Raw genomic sequence first — 16178 nt, forward strand, 5'->3', positions numbered from 1 at the left:
TGTGTATTGGTTTGTATTTCAGTGCCTTGATGCCCTTGGGCTAAGTCTGCGCTTTAAAAATCCTCTATTCATTCATTCATTCATTAGTACTTGCATTAAGGACTGTTTTATTACTACATTACGAACTGCATTACAAACTGAATAGCATTGCATTAGGACTGCATTAGATCATCGTGAACTACTCATTAATACTGCAAGACCCTACAAGTGATTGCTGGCCTAATAACCGGCAAAGTGAAATATTACGAATACGCATATGTTGGATTTCTATCGTTTGGTCTCATTGTATTCCTTTTGATAAAGATACCGCTATTTTTATAAAAACCAGTGTGGTGTCCATTTGTGGTGCTATCACTGTGTTACTGGGAGTGTGGTTGCAAATACTTTACACATTGCCTTGGAGATAAGCCTGGCTGCTCATGCCAAGCTACCGGGGGGTGAGCAGGGGTTATCTGAGAGTGTGTCCCTCGTTTCCCTGACTAGAAGCAAGGGTCCCTATTTGGAATAAGGTACCTACCTCAGCCAACTAGAGACCCCCAGTTCTAACAGAGATGATATGCTGCAACTGGTTTAATGAGATCCTCAAGGTGAAGAATACTATGCGAGTATCTACAAGTAACCCACAGTACCTGTGACTGCCGTTACTCTTGCCTCCACTGTAAAACCTATGAAAAGTCCAGGAACACTCTAAGAACCTAGAAAGATAAGAACATGTAATCTTTATTTCACAAGTGTTTTTTCTTTCACCTACCGTTGCTGCATCCCTGTGTTGCTAGCGGGGACACTAAGGGGTCTCTGGAAGCAACAAGGAACGAGAAGTGGAAAAAAAAACCATGCAAATTATACAAGTCATGAATGCTGACCATATACTGAGACATGGGCACATTCGCCACCTCGTGCCACTAGTGATAAACTGTCTGATCGTCTCTGGGGTGATGGAGAAGTAAAAGAGGAAAATACCTCATTCTAGATAACCAGGCCTCCACAGGGCCTCTTTACTCACAAATAATGTTGATAAAAGTTGGCACTATTTGCATAATCCCTAAGTGCAGAAATGGTGTATGAGTATTACCAGTGCCATTCTCTTTCTTTTATTTCATATCACACATGACAAAGACACATGATGATTTTCAGCTGAACCTTTCTACGGAAAAAAGGGTGAATTAAATCTGTACAGACAGCCATCTAGGTTCCAAGGTACAATTAGATCATCCACAACTGAATTATTCGTAACAGGGAATCTTCTATGACCCAGAAAAAACACAACATTCCTTCTAGACGTGCTGATCAGCAGTAGCACTTATAATCAGGTCTTTAGAAACCCCAATACTGCATTCATCACCATATCATAAGTAAACCATTAAAAGAGTCAATTTTGGCATCAATGTTATTTTTCTTGTGTACCAGTTCACATCTAACGCCTCTTTTTACAAATAGTTTAGGAAATATTAGTATCTTAATTCAATTCCCCCTCCACATACTTAAAAAGTACCCAAGTCTCCCCTTCTGAACTGGGAGCTTATGCGTAATTTACCTAAACATCCTGACACAGAACCAAACTTTTATAGTAGTTTGTGCACTGATGTCAGTGCTTTGAGACAGATCAAGGAGAATCAGAGGATCATAAGGAGAGTACCAAACTGTTAGCATCGTCTGTGTGTTATATCCTCATTTAGGTGTAATGCATTCTCACCTTAGTTTCCCTGATGCCTGCTGCTTCAGCCCGAGTGTGTGATGTAATGGAATGTTGGTGAGTGCCTGACCAGGGACAGTGTCAGTTTCAGAAAGTGGGCTGAGCAGTAGGATGCTGCTCCTGGTGGGGCGTATGCAGAGGCATGTAAATTCATCTTATAACTTGTAACTATGATACAATCTCTTCAATAAATCCATATCTTATTACCTACGTGACGTGCCTACCAAGGAGCTATCTTTGATTACAATACTGGTGACGACTGGAAACTAACTTACACGCGAAAGGAGATGTAAAAGTAAGATAAGGTCTACAAGAAACAAAGAGCAATAAGATGAAGATAGGTGAACCTATGAAAAAGAATGAGAGAAGAGAGAGTGAAGTGTGAAGAAAAGAGAAACGTCCTGAAAAGTTCCACCAGCGTCTTTTTCACCAGACACCTGGAGTCCTTAGTGATCTGGTGCATTTGACCTGTTTGAGTTTCAAAGTGCATCCTGATTAAGTGTGATTTTGATGCCAACAAGAATGAAGTTGGTGTATACAGCATTATATCACCATGGCAGCACATGCCAGTGAGGAGTGAACCGGCAGTACAGATGAAAAAGGAATGCAGCAAGTGTGAAGTGTGCAGCAGCCTGCAGACTGTAAGGGCAGCCTATTTCACATTGATTAACGGACAGTGTTCGATTAGCCCTGGAAGTGCTGTTTAACTTTGCCCATACGGAGACAGCTTCAAAAATGTGTGGGGACGCACAGAGAACACTTGCTTTGAAAGTGTTGCCGTTATCGTAAGGAGGAGGCCATTTGGAAGAGTGTCCAGTGCCGGCTGGTGACATTTGAAAGTGGTGAGGCGTAAAATGATTGTCGTAATGAACTGTGGCGAGCGGGAGTAGCAAGCGAGCCCGAACAACCTACGGGAGGTTCGGGGGTGTTCGGAGGGGTTCTCCCCCCACGAAGTTTGAAAAAAGAGTGACAAATGGTGCATTTTCAAGCAAATTTGAGAAAGCAGGAATGTTAATAAAGCAATTGTGAAAGTGCAGTTATTACATTAATAAAGAGATGGCATATAATAACATAGGTAGCTGCTTATTCAGTATAACCAAGGTCTTTCCGCCCGCTGCTCCGAGCATTCGTGCTCATGTTTCTAAAACTAAAATGCTGTAAAATATGTGTGTGTGACGTGCCAAAAAAAACTAAACGTGTGCGTCACCATATTTCCTTCACATCCTTCAGGTTTATCTTTCAAGCCCAAGGCCATTGCACACTGCTCACTCACTGTCAACAAATTACTATGCAAAATGGTTTCCTATTGGAATACACATTATCTCACGTTGCAGGAGCTTATTTGTTCAGCGATTAAACATTTTGTTTATTGCTTTTCCTGTATGCCCGTGACATCTACATGCTTGAGCAGACTCAATTAGCTGCTGAAGCTAATATTCTGTATTATTATCTGTATACATATCTTGTTATCTTCACCTGTTATCTTGTTGTTGTGTCTCTCTGTCATAGAGTCTCTCTATCACAGTGTTATCGGGGATCCTCTTTTCTCTCCTTATGAACTATAGAGGCAAGGAAGCCTGCAATTCGCTTGGTGAATACATGAGACAAGAAGTACCATCTAGGCGCCCAGCCCCTAAGAATTGCCATTTGATTGAATGGCGCACAAAAGAGTCTCTCTGCGGCTCTCGGTCTCTTCCTTTCTCACCGTCTCTTCCTCTGTCATTGTCTTTCTCCCTCACTCTCTCCATCTGCCGTTCTCTCTCACTAAATCTGTCCTCCTCTCTCTCTCTCTCACATTGCGCCTCTTTCTCCCCATGGTCCCTCTCTCCCATTCACTCTCTCTCATTCACCCTTCTCTTTCTTCCCCCTTTTTTCTCTTTACATTTATCTTCCACTTCCTCCACTGACCCTTCTTTCTCGCTCTCTTACTCGCTGACCCCTTTATCTAGCTAAATGTATCTCAATTCGGTCCAAAATGCACTATTATTTGGATGATTTAGCGATGTATAAAAGTTGGCAATATGCTCAGAATGTATCACAATATGGGCACCGGTATGTAGCACTTTACAAAAATCACAATAAATGAAATAATAGAAAAAAATAAAAATCTTCATAACTTTCAAAATATTGCCTACGTTTTCACATCTTTTTCAGTCCTCTATAGTGCGACTATATGATTGGAAATATAGCAACTGAGACTGGTAGATCAAAATTGAAATACAATGCTTCGAAAGCAAATTAAAGATCTGATGACATGATGGTGAATATTTTTAGGTGAGTGTAAATATTCTCCTTTAAATAGTTCGCGGATTTTGAGTGATTGGTAATTGATTTTAAATAGGCATAGTGAAAGTCTTTGTAAGACCTTCCTTTCTATATTTTCAAGTTACTCTCAACAGTTTTCATTACGCAGTAAAGAATATTTAAAGTGCCACATTAGAAGTAAACATATATGTTGTCAGCAAGAGAGGCAAATATGTCATTAAGTACTTCATATTCACTGTGAAAAACTTTGTTAAATTGGCATTGTGGTTATTTTCTATAATCACATAGTAACCTATTTAATAAACAGACAATCCCTGAAAAACTAAACTTTTAAAGGGACTGAACACTGAAGTTTGAAAGTTATGGTTCACTTAACCCTTCCAAGTGACCGAGACCTCATAGATGTCACCACTAAGTGATAACTCCGATGAGTGATGCAGATGTCCTGTCCATAGGTTGACGTTGACCAGGACCTACTGTTGTGGTCTGTTTCCTTTCTAAATATTGCCTATATCATCTGTATGGAATTTTATGCATATCAGGCTTCCATGGTAATAATACAAGCCTGGGAGTTTTCCAAAGGAGCTGTCGATGTAACAGGAATGTTTCCCCGTCCTGCGAGTGCTACGAGGCCCCATCAATGATGGACTGAGCACTCTACAAATGACTCTTAACTGTTAGAATAAAGTGTGAGGAAAAATGTGCGCCGGTGTTTCCTCCTGCAAAGGGAAAAGTGCACTGGCACCTTGAAAAAGCTGGTCCACCTAGCACCACTGCACTGTTGGCGCGTGCACTGGGAACACGCATCCGCTGTAACACGGGGCACTCCCTCAGTCAACTCCAGGGAACAGATTTGTGTGTGCGCCGCAGTGCAGAATGGGGCAGCGCGCCATGGCCAGAATGGGGCCCCAGGTGTTACTACTGTGTCAGTGGTGTGACTGTGACACATAGTCACAGGCTGCTCCTGCAACATGTAGTGAGGGCTTCTAGGAACCTGTGTCAAGCCCCTTCGGTAGTTATTCCTTCTATGATATAGTAGGCGCCGAATTTGCTGTGTGGTGTAAACTAGACTGTGCCAGGTTACAGCTGTGTTTTCAGGCGATTGCAAGAAAGAATAGTGTGGTGTGTACATTATAGGCATGACACGTCTGAGCTCCACTGAAGGTAAATGGCACTTAGTTCAGACATTGAAAAGCAGAATAAACACGTTGTGTGTCTAGGATACAGGTGATGTAAGGAAATGCTAAAGTGATGCACAGATCTTCTGCCCGAGTCCATCATTGATGGTAGTCTAACAGTTAGGGGGGGGGGGGGGGGGGGATTGGTTTAATTAAATTAAAATAAAACTTACCTTCTCCAGGCCGCCTCAGCTCCTGGCCGGGTCCCGATTCGCGCTTTTTCTGCTGCTCCAGTCCTCAACAGGAAGCAGCCACCCACAGGTAGCCTGACTCCTCGCCACGAATCACAACGCTGCAACGGCAGAGTTGTGATTGGTGTGGTGCAGGCACGCAGCGCCCCAGCCGGGCGCCTGATCGGAGGCGCTTTTCTCTATGTAGGCTGCATGCAGCCTACATAGAGAAAAGGGAGAGTGTGCATGACTGCTTTGGTCGGCCTCAGGCCGACCAAAGCAGTCAGGGCCCACAAAAGTGGGCAAGCTACTCCCCCCCTGCCCTCAAGCAGGACCGTCCACCCGCCCATCCACAACCAGGCACTTCTGCTTTCTCGCAGTGAGGGAAGCAGAAACATAAAATGGTATTTTTACCATTTTATGTTTCTGCTTCTCGCACTGCGAGAAAGCAGTGAGGAGACGCCCCCACGCCGCTATGGAGGAGCCGCCACTGAGACTGTCAGAGAGGTGAAATGACCTGCATGAGGAGTTGCTGCACGTGTGGACGGAGAGGTGAGAAATATATAATTTTGCCCAAGTTGTGATACCTGTCATGAGCCCGGGACCCTTGGCAGGTGTGGAACTGTTTATTATTGATTCATTGTGAGTCCGGCGTAGAGTGACTGATTGCCGTTGCTTGGAGACATGTACTGGTTGCTTATTTATTTAAATGCATTGCCATGGTGTGACACTCGCAGGAAGATGGAGCGTACAGCACGTTTAGTGAAACCAGGTGAGCGAGTGTTCACAATGAGACAACACTTGAGTGATTCTGTGCGCTTGCCACAAGATAGCCAGGCACGCAGGTGTCATTAAGGTTGGAAGCAGTCTGCGTGGCTTGGTTGCCAATTTTACTGTGACAATGGAACGGGGTGAAGAGGCACCACATGCGGGTTCAGGCAACGTATTGTTGTGAGGGCATGCTCCCGAATGGTAAAGTAACAGCGATTTTCCAGCCTATCATGCTGCCAGCTTTTGCACATGTGCACAGTTATACTGGGACTTATCTGAAGTGAACAAATTAGTGTGACTATAACTACTGTAAAAGTTTAGGTGCCATTTATTTGTAGTATCATTTAGTAAAATGTGTTGATGTATGCTAGTATTTCCCCAAAAGATTCACAATAGAAAATCAGTGTAACCAGTTTTAATAAGATTATGGGAAACAAAAGCAAACAAACATTGGTAAAGCCAGTAGGTCAGAAATTGTTGGTCTGCCTTTTGGTTATGTCAACATGTGACTTGTTTTGGCATGGTTTTTGTAAAAGCTTACTGGTGTGGGAGCTGCCGGGCCCTCAACATTATAAAAAAAAATTAGCAAAAGCAAAAATAGTTTTGGTCTCAAAATGCACACATTGCCACAGCAGTTCCTGGCACCGACTGTGTGTCGATATGCTCCTTGTGAAAGAACAGAGTGTGCTGTCACTCACAGTGAAGCTAGTGGATAGACAGAGAGAGAGAATAAAAAAAAAAAAAAAGGTTATGGTTAACGCCAGACCCAATTAGGGGCCCCATTATTAAATAAAGTCTCATAAGTGCACCCATGTCCTTGCATTAAGTGCAAATATACAGCTTTTGTGAATTCATAAGACTTTACAGAAGTAGGCCAAGAAATAGTACTCCTAGAAAATATCTGTGAACAGCATTTTAGCATGAGCAAATTTACAGGTGTAGATTTGCTCATGCAAAAATGTGAGGGTTTGCAAGTTCACTTTCCCTTCCCCTATTTTTTTTCCCAACCCTGGAAGATGTTTTATGTCTGCCATTGTCAGGAGTACATTTCCAACCTTTCTCAGTATGGGGACCGATTAGAGAAGAGTTGGTGAAAACCCTTAAAACATGCAAGTTAGTAGGTTTGCACAGACTCAAAAGGGCATTCCAACCCTGGAACTTTTGCTTATCCCTACCTTCAGCCCCAGTATGTAGAGCTGCGGAAACGTGGCAACATAAGGGAATTGCTAGTATTCAAACCTTACTATGGAAGGAGCCCTGGCATAATCAGAGAGGCTATTTCAGAGCTCTTATAGAATGAGTTTGCTGCCATAATTTGTAGCCGAATGACATGGCACAAAAGGGACAAGTAGATTTTGTTACAGGACAAGTAGATTTATGAAGCAACCTGCCCCATGGACAGGTAGATATTTTATTAAATTCCACACCCCTGCATTGTGTAGGAAAAGGAAAAAAAACTGAAAAATCCTTACTGGGTGGCCCGTCTTGTGCTTGCCACCTTTCAAGGAAATGGTGATGGGGCTATTCTCTTAGTAGCTTTATGCAGAAAGAGAGAAGGATCATTTGGCTGTGATGATGGATTGGGGAGCCTTCAGAAAGAGGAAGGACTATTACATTGGGTTCATGTTAGTTCTGGAGTTTTGGAAATGTGTTCGGGTGAGGAGTTGCACAACGGGGTGGAGGACTTGACTCACTTGCAGAAAATATTTTAAAGTTATGATCGTCAAGTGTATTTTGTTATTGCGATATTGAGTATTTAAGTACTATAGCATGTTTTACAATTTTTGTGCAATGGTATGGAATGTGAGCTGCCAGAATATTTTCGCTTAATTATGCATGTGTGTGCCGTCGTGTGTGTATAGCAGAGGGGAGAGTAGGTCCTCAATTTTACAGAGAATAATTGTTAATGTTGTTACTGTCATACTGTGTTGAATTAATTTATTTTATGAATTCCGTGCTGAAATTGCATATGCAGAAGAGGGTGTGTGTGCATGCAGTGTTCCTGCATGGTAATCAGTGTAGAGTAAGGATGAGCGAGGGTTGGAAGTTACCCTTTTGACTGTTGTTTCAGTGTGGGGAGTATTCCCTGGTTTTGTAGAGTTCAATTCTATGTAGTATCTTTTGCTACAAGGAGGAGCAAGGTTGGAAGATACCCTTTGCCTACTGTTCTTATGCATGAGTGTGGTTGAAAGAGACCCTTTTCCATGTCCACAAGATGCCCTCGGTTTCGGGGATGAGTGTGGGTTGTGAGACACCCTCTGCTTTGCCTACTGATGTAGTGAGGGTTGTAAGATACCCAATTTGTTATTAGCGAGTGTGGGTTGGTTAAAAGTGTATGTAGTGTCCTGTTGCACAGGTGAGCGAGGGTTGAAAGATACCCTTTTTCCCACTGTTTGAGTGAGGGTTGTAAGACACCCATTTTTGTTATCAGTGAGTGTGGGGTGAAAGAGACCCATTTCCATATTTATGTAGTGTCCTGTTGTTCGGGACGTGTGAGAGTTGAAAGATACATAGACACACAACCCTTGGAATTATCTAAGGGAGGGAACGAGAGGCTACGGGGTTTTCAGGGTGAGCTGGCCTCCAAACCTATCAAATGCACACACAAAAGAAGCTACCCTGAAATATTGGTCACTTACATAATGTAACCGTATCCCTGCAAAGCACTATGTAGGTAGAGTGCTGAGCATTTAAAAAAATGTTAAGGGCTGTCCTCACACACCACCAGGTGTCATGCTTCATCATAGGCAGTCTCCTCGCTCTCTAGAAACCAGGTATGATAGAGAGCGGGCCAACACCTGGAGACAGGGAGGCATTAATCTAAGTGGGGGCCCGTGAAGTAGTGATTTATAAAAAACAATGTATTACCCCATATTACATTTAATCGCAGGGTATTACTTGGTGTTAAAAACTAGTAGGTGGAGATTAGGGGAACTATTACCCCATCCCACCCTTATCGTCAACATGTTTCTGCCATTGGCCCAGGTGGGTGAGCGACATTCATCAGGACGGAAATCGGGCTCCTATCTTACTAATTTGGTTACACGTATCCCACCCTTATCGTCAACATGTTTCTGCCATTGGCCCAGGTGGGTGAGCGACATTCATCAGGACGGAAATCGGGCTCCTATTTTACTAATTTGGTTACACGTTACCATTATGTTAGGGTGACCTGTGTCATCCTCTATCTAAAACTGGTATTCTTTTATACCAGTAAAACAAACATAAGTTTTCTTGTTCAGTTAAATGAGTATTTTTGCAGGCATGGGATAGAAAACATCATACACACCATGCATATGCAAAAATGCATGTGAGTGTGAAATCAGGTGACACTGCAAACGTGAACACACTATCAAAAAGCATAAATATATTCATGAGTTGTGAGACCAGCTCACAATCTTACCCCAATATAGGGTCCTAATTGCCCCATGGGAGGAGGGTAAAGGGATCCCTGTAGTCACACTCTGAGGAAGGTAAAGGTGGAAATGTAAAAGTAGATGTGATAACGATTTTTTTTTTTTAAGTTTGACAAATATGCATTCCATGTTAGATACTCCATTTTGTATTCATACTCCCACTCATGCTCTTTCTGTGAAGACAGTCCTTAAGATTTTTTTTAATGCTCAGTACTTTACTTACCTAGTGCTTTGCAGGGATACAGTTACATTGTGTAAGTGACCAATATTTCAGGGTTGAAAAATACCCATTTTGTTGTGCGCAAGATGCCTGGTCTTACGATGAGTGTCAATGGAAGAGATTTAAGATTCATTTATATGTTCACAATATGGCCTGTGTTTGGGATGAGTGTGGGTTGGAAGAGGCCCTTTGCTTACTTCTTGGGTGGGGGTTGAAAGATACCCATTATGTATTTTTTATTATTTTCTAAGGGGGAAATATGTTATATCCTCATTTAGGTGTAATGCGTTCTCACCTTAGTTTCCCTGATGCATGCGGCTCAGCCTGAGTGTGCGGTGTAATGGAATGGTGGTGAGTGCCTGGCCAGGGGTAGTGTCAGTTGGAGAGTGTGTGCTGAGAGCAGTAGGATGCTGCTCCTGGTGGGGCGTATGCACAGGCATGTAGATTCTTCTTATAACCTGTAACTTGTAACTAGGATACAAACTCTTTTATAAATCCATATCTTATAATCTATGTGGCGTACCTACCAAGGAACTATCTTTGATTGCAACACTGTGCTGCTGAAAAAACAAACTTTGACTTTAAAACCTCCAACTTGACTGCCAATGGCTCAAGGAAAAGAAGAAAAGGGCTGGGACATAGGTTAACCCTCACTAGTGCCATTTCTAACCTGAACTGGAGGTGAGCCTGGCTAAGGGGGACAAGCATAGTGTCTGGACTGCGGAGATAAACTGCGCATGAAGGTTAATCTAGAGTTTTGTGTCCCCCAAAGAGTTAATTTAGTAAATCAAAGATCTTTAATGCATCTGACAGTTTTATGTCCAAGACCCTCTTTAGGATTACCAAAAATCTAAACAGGCAAAACATATGGCAAGAGATTTACCTATGTGGCGCTCTGCCCAAAAATTGCATCACTCTAGGTGTATTATGCAGGATGGCACAGTGAGTTGTACAGTCATCGTTGAAACATGCAGTTATCAGAAGGTCACAAGTTAGAACCCAAGCAGGGCCGATTTAGACTTCCATCTGTCAGCGGTGGGTTAACTGAGCACCATTAAATTTGGTAACGTTTGTGTCTAAGAACTTTGGGTATAATTTTGAATCGGCCTTCAACAAACCTAATGAGCAAACAGAGAAGCTTGACACTGCACTGTTGCTTGAAAAAATGTAATACAGAGATATAGTGGCTCCTTGAAAGGAGGGAGATGTGATTCCACCACTCTGAGCTTTTCTACACACTATGATGATGGATTCAACCCAGATCTGTGACTGGAAGACCTGGCTTGGCAGTTCGGGCTGGACTGTTCCCATGAGGCACAGGGTCAAGACTGATTTGCATATAGCTGGGTCTGAACTGAGGTGGCAAAGTGAGCTAAAGAATAATGATGATGGATTCAACCCAGATCTGTGACTGGGGGGTGACAGTTTGAAACGTTTCGGCGCTTCGCCCATCATCTCCTTGTGTTTGCTCTTTTCTACACACTTGCCAGAATGGTTCTGCAGCCTGCTGACACAATTTCGTACAACTCATTTGAAATCACATCGGGACCTGTAGCTTGTTTTGCCAGTACATCCAGATTGTCTCATATTTCAAGACTCTATTTAGAAGTAGAAACCCAACCGCGGCATGAATTTGAAAACTGTGTATACGACAGGTTAATGTGAAATCAATATCAGAATATGAGGCTCTCATGAGAGAACAGATCACCACGTATTATGCCACTACCAACAGGAGAGGGTAGAGCTGACTGTAAACATTACACTGATCGCAAAAATTTGACTCAGACTAAATATGCCCAACTTAATACAGAGGACAGCTATTTTTAAAAAAAATATATTTTTTCATTGGCATTTTGTAAATAACAAAACACAGAGGACAGCTATTGACAATTATGTGCTGTTCGCCTCACCAGGGTTGAGGGTAAGGAATTGCCTCAATTAAGGTCAATCTGTGTGGACTATTTGCCTCTTGGGGGTGCAATTAAGCCAAACACATATCTAATCGACACTATGCATGTTAGGAGGACTAGATACAAGATCCTGTGTGTCTATCATCAAATGTGGTACTTTTTACAGAAATTGTTTAACAGTATCACGTTCTATAATCAATATACTTTGTTAAGTTGCAACCCGAACTTACCATCGTCTCTCCATAATAGTTCTCGGGGGTGCTGGGCAGAGCTGGGCTTCTGCATATTAGGGCAATACCTGGAGGGCACTACATTAGTATCTTATTAGGTCCTTCAGCGTCGGTTTCCTTTTCCACGTCAGGGTTTTCTGACACCTCCAATTGCATAACTTCAAACAAAATCTGGCAGCCAAAGACCTTAACTGTTCCCAGGATGATTTTCTTGACTACCTAATGAATAGCCAAAAAATGACGAATGATAAAATGATCCATCAGGGCAACACTGTGGAAAAGGGACATATTTTCCAACTCAGAGGAGAAAAGTGGAGACAGTATCTGGGAGTTGAGGTATCTTATACTGAGATTAAGAGCCGAAACACTCTAGCACAATTCAGCATTAAAGTCCATCATTTTAAATTTTTGATTTTTTTTTAATTATACCCATTATCTTCTATGTAAGATGGAGGTAAGGCAAGATGAGAAATGCTTTCGGTGTGGGACAGCAGGCGCAGGTAGTGTACAAATGTTTACCTCTTTTCTAGGTATACGCGAGTATTGGGACTTCATTTTTTGCAAAGTGAAGAAGATCACTCACACGTTAGTGATCTAGGATAATAAGACGATTATTCTTGGATATTCATTGCTGATCCCATCTAGAGTAACTGGGATTATGTTTTTTTGGCTATTTCTTTGGCCGCGCTAGTTATGACTCGCTATTAGCCATCGAGTGAAGCCCCGCACCCACAGTTTGGTGGCAGGAGGTCATGAATCGCTGCACTTTGGAGATCTCTATTCTAGAAAGTGACAGGTAACGATCTAGATTAGGCCTTATCTGGGACCCCATTAGAGTTTGGTTCTTGCCATGACCACTACTCTCACATCGTACTGTATGATACAGACTTTTCGCCTGCTTTCTATATACATATATGTTTTAGTTGATGCACACTGCACTTTGTCACCATTATGTTTAAATGTGATAATATATTTATTAATGTAATATTAATGAGAAATTCTTCTTTTGCTCCTTTCTGGTCATGAATTGTTTTTTATTGTGATAGTTTTCCTGATTAAATAAATGAAAAAGACAATGACGTGCCACGTCTATTGCTCTCCGCTCCAGCTTAAAGACGCCATTTCCCCAAACATACTCTCCCAGGTAAAGAAGACACACACCACACACATTTCCATAGCCATATGTTTTAGCTCTGTCTAGTTTTAAGAAAGAATTGGAACAATTTAGCTGTGCAGTTTATATAGCTATTTGAGATGTGTGTTAACTGGGGTGGTAACCGTAGAACGTTTAGAGCAAATTATATGTTATTTCAATATTTAGATTGGCTGACGTAAACATCACTGCTTGCATTCAGAGTTGTTAGTTAATAATTACCATTTAGTGGTCCTAAGAGAGTGTTACAAAGAAGAAAAATGACTTTAATCATGGTCCTCCAATAGGAAGCATTCACAAATAATGATGACCCTTAAAAACGTAATGCTCCTAAGTAACTTTACAGTTTGATCTCTAGCCATTTATAATGCATTCACCAGTGATGAAGGAAAGCTCTAAGGCAACCTCAGGCAACCAACCCCTCGCAACATAAAGCACACTAGAAATGGAACTTCGTATAATCCGATAACTCGCTAAAAATATTTCTAAATGCATTTAGGGAAGATATACAGGAATCAATGGTCACTGTCCAAATTTCCACGTGACGACTGGAGAAAAACCATGATGAAGTGGAGCTATGACTCACTTTCAGAGCCCGAAGCCCATTTGGGGGGTGGATCCTTCTAATAAAAGCTCCCCGGAGCTCTGGGAGTTGAAAACTCTACTGTGTCTCTGGGAGTTGAAAACTTTGCTGGATCTCTGCGTGTGATTAATTTTCCTGGCCATCTGCTTAACCAGTACTGTAATTGGGCTGCTACTGTCAGGCACCGAGTACCTGCACCTCTTTATTTTGAGAGGGAGAGTACCTGCCCTTCTCAGCAGAGGTGCACTCCTTTTACTTGGGGAGTACCGGTACTTCTCAGAACCATGTAGGTAATCTGGTGTCGGGTTCCGGCACTTCTACATTTTCATTTCAAGCACTGTGCCTAACTCAATATTGGGCTATAGATGGCAGTTGCCGTCAAGAACTACAGCTGCGGATTTAAGGCTTGTAGAAGTCTATAGATCACAGAGGGCATCTTCGATCAATCTTGGCATTTATTAAAGCTTCAGCTTAAATCATTAAAATGACCTTTTGCAGATGTATGAAAGGGCATTGCATGAAACAAAGTGTCAGTCATAGAAGCTACTATAAACTGCAGATACCCACACAGGACTACGAAAACAGTAAACACAACTAAAAAACTACATATATATATATATATATATATATATATATATATATATATATACACACACACACATATATATATATAGTTTTTGTTGCAGAGGAAAATATTTGTACTAAGTTTCTGATCAACAATTATTGACTGAAGCTGAGGTACCCAAAAACATTTACGTGCTCAGCAAAGGCAGTAGCAGAGTTATTTCTCTTTCTGACTACATCGCCACGGCTACAGCATGGGGCAGTACATTTTTAAATATATATTTTTATTATCTTGTCACAGGACATGACATTGTTAAGGGTAACTAAATATAAATAAGTTATTATTTAATTAAATAATAGGATAAAAATAACAAGCACTGGCAAAGCCTGATCCTCCCATTCACCTCAAAAACACAGCAGCACAATGTAACCTGGAGCCTACCAGCTCCCCGGCGAAGCTAACTCAGGCCTCTCACAACACAGAATTACTACCAAATGTAACAGGAGCTGCTATACTCTTGAGCAACACCGGCATTAAGGGGCTACCTGTCCCTCTCAGCCCCACAGTGGTTATACACAAATACACAAGGGATCTGGGGCCATATGTATCAAAGGGTTTTACCCATTCTGTGTCTATGGGAAAATGTGTTCATACATATGGCCCTCAGTCTCTCTACGGCAGGTGGAACGCTTAGGGTGTTATTAATGAACCCACGAGCCCAGGGGCTAATCAAAGACCTTCCTCTAACGATTACAAACTTAGAGTAGAATTAACGAAGGCACAAATCTCAGTGTGGTGACTGCTGGATACATCACCAGGGAGATGCTAGCACTTTGAACAAACATACAAGAGCCCGGCAGGGATCATCATAAAATGGACAGTCAGCCAAAACGTAAGAGAGCAAAAAAAAAAAGGGTCGTAATAAAAACCTTGGCAGAATACCCAATCTTTAACAGAAGAAACAGAATACCCTCTACTGCCCATGACCAAGAGCAAAGAACTGCCACAGACTCGGGCGGCCCTTGGTGAAATGGGCTCAACGCAAGAAGTTAACAATGAGAATCCAATATCCAGCAGTGCAGGAACTGCTCAGGAAGTAGCTATACTGGACACTTTGGACCCAGTTGCGGTAAATAATCCGGCTCCTCATGCAACTCCTCTTAGGTCAGCATGCCAGAGTGGGCAGGTCATAAAATAAACAATCAGTGCTAGGGTGTCTCACACCACTCCTAGGGTCGAACAGAGTAACATGGAAGAGATCATAGTCACGCGGCCTAGGACTGAGGCTGATTCCACCAACTTACAAATGCCTTACACTAGATTGGGTTATGCCCCCATTTCATGAGAGAAACTGCAGCTGCTATCTCCAGGGTCAGGAGGGCTTAACTGTAGTTGGAGTCATGCGCTGGTTCTCAGGAGGAATCACAACACTCACAGGTAGCAACCTGCATGTTACTCTACACGGAATTTTTATCTAGGGTCCCGTTTGACATCTTACACAGGGGCAACATCCTCAAGCTAATCCGATTGATTGATAGACATACTTAGTTAGGTCACATAACAAGACATAGTCTCATTAGAATTCATCGACCCAGGACCAGGACAGCATCATGGAATGACCAAAGTAACCTGGGGGTCTACTGTGTTGGCTCAGGTGGTCTTGGAAGAGGCTGACACTTTTAGACTTTGGGGGATTATAATCACCTTGTCAAGGAACCCACATGTCCTGGAGGGATTCAGGAATGATGGAACAACATTGACTCAACCTAGGACCATCTATTCTATCTTAAGCTTTAAGCAAATCCCCAGGTCTTTCAACACAACAAGCTGGTAGGCCCCTTGGTAGGTCTTCTCCAGGCTCTGAGGTGGCAGCTGAATAGGGCTGGTTGTCGGGGGTTTTGAATTTGTCTAGGCTTCTACAATGACAAAGCACCTACTCCACCCACCCCACAGACTAGGTTCTTAGGGTATGCTCCTGGAATATCAACGGCTAAGCAAGCAAGCTGAAAGACCCTGAAATCCTC

General features: G+C 42.4%; 1 protein-coding gene across 1 annotated transcript in view; it reads right to left on the bottom strand.

Moving 5' to 3' along the window:
• The window catches only part of FBXO10 (F-box protein 10), a 555020-nt gene that overhangs the window by 387083 nt on the left and 151759 nt on the right, over positions 1–16178 (bottom strand). The gene's annotated exons all lie outside the window — the stretch shown is intronic.

Source organism: Triturus cristatus, chromosome 2_1 (assembly GCF_964204655.1).
Source record: "Triturus cristatus chromosome 2_1, aTriCri1.1, whole genome shotgun sequence".
In the NCBI taxonomy this organism is placed as follows: domain Eukaryota; kingdom Metazoa; phylum Chordata; class Amphibia; order Caudata; family Salamandridae; genus Triturus; species Triturus cristatus.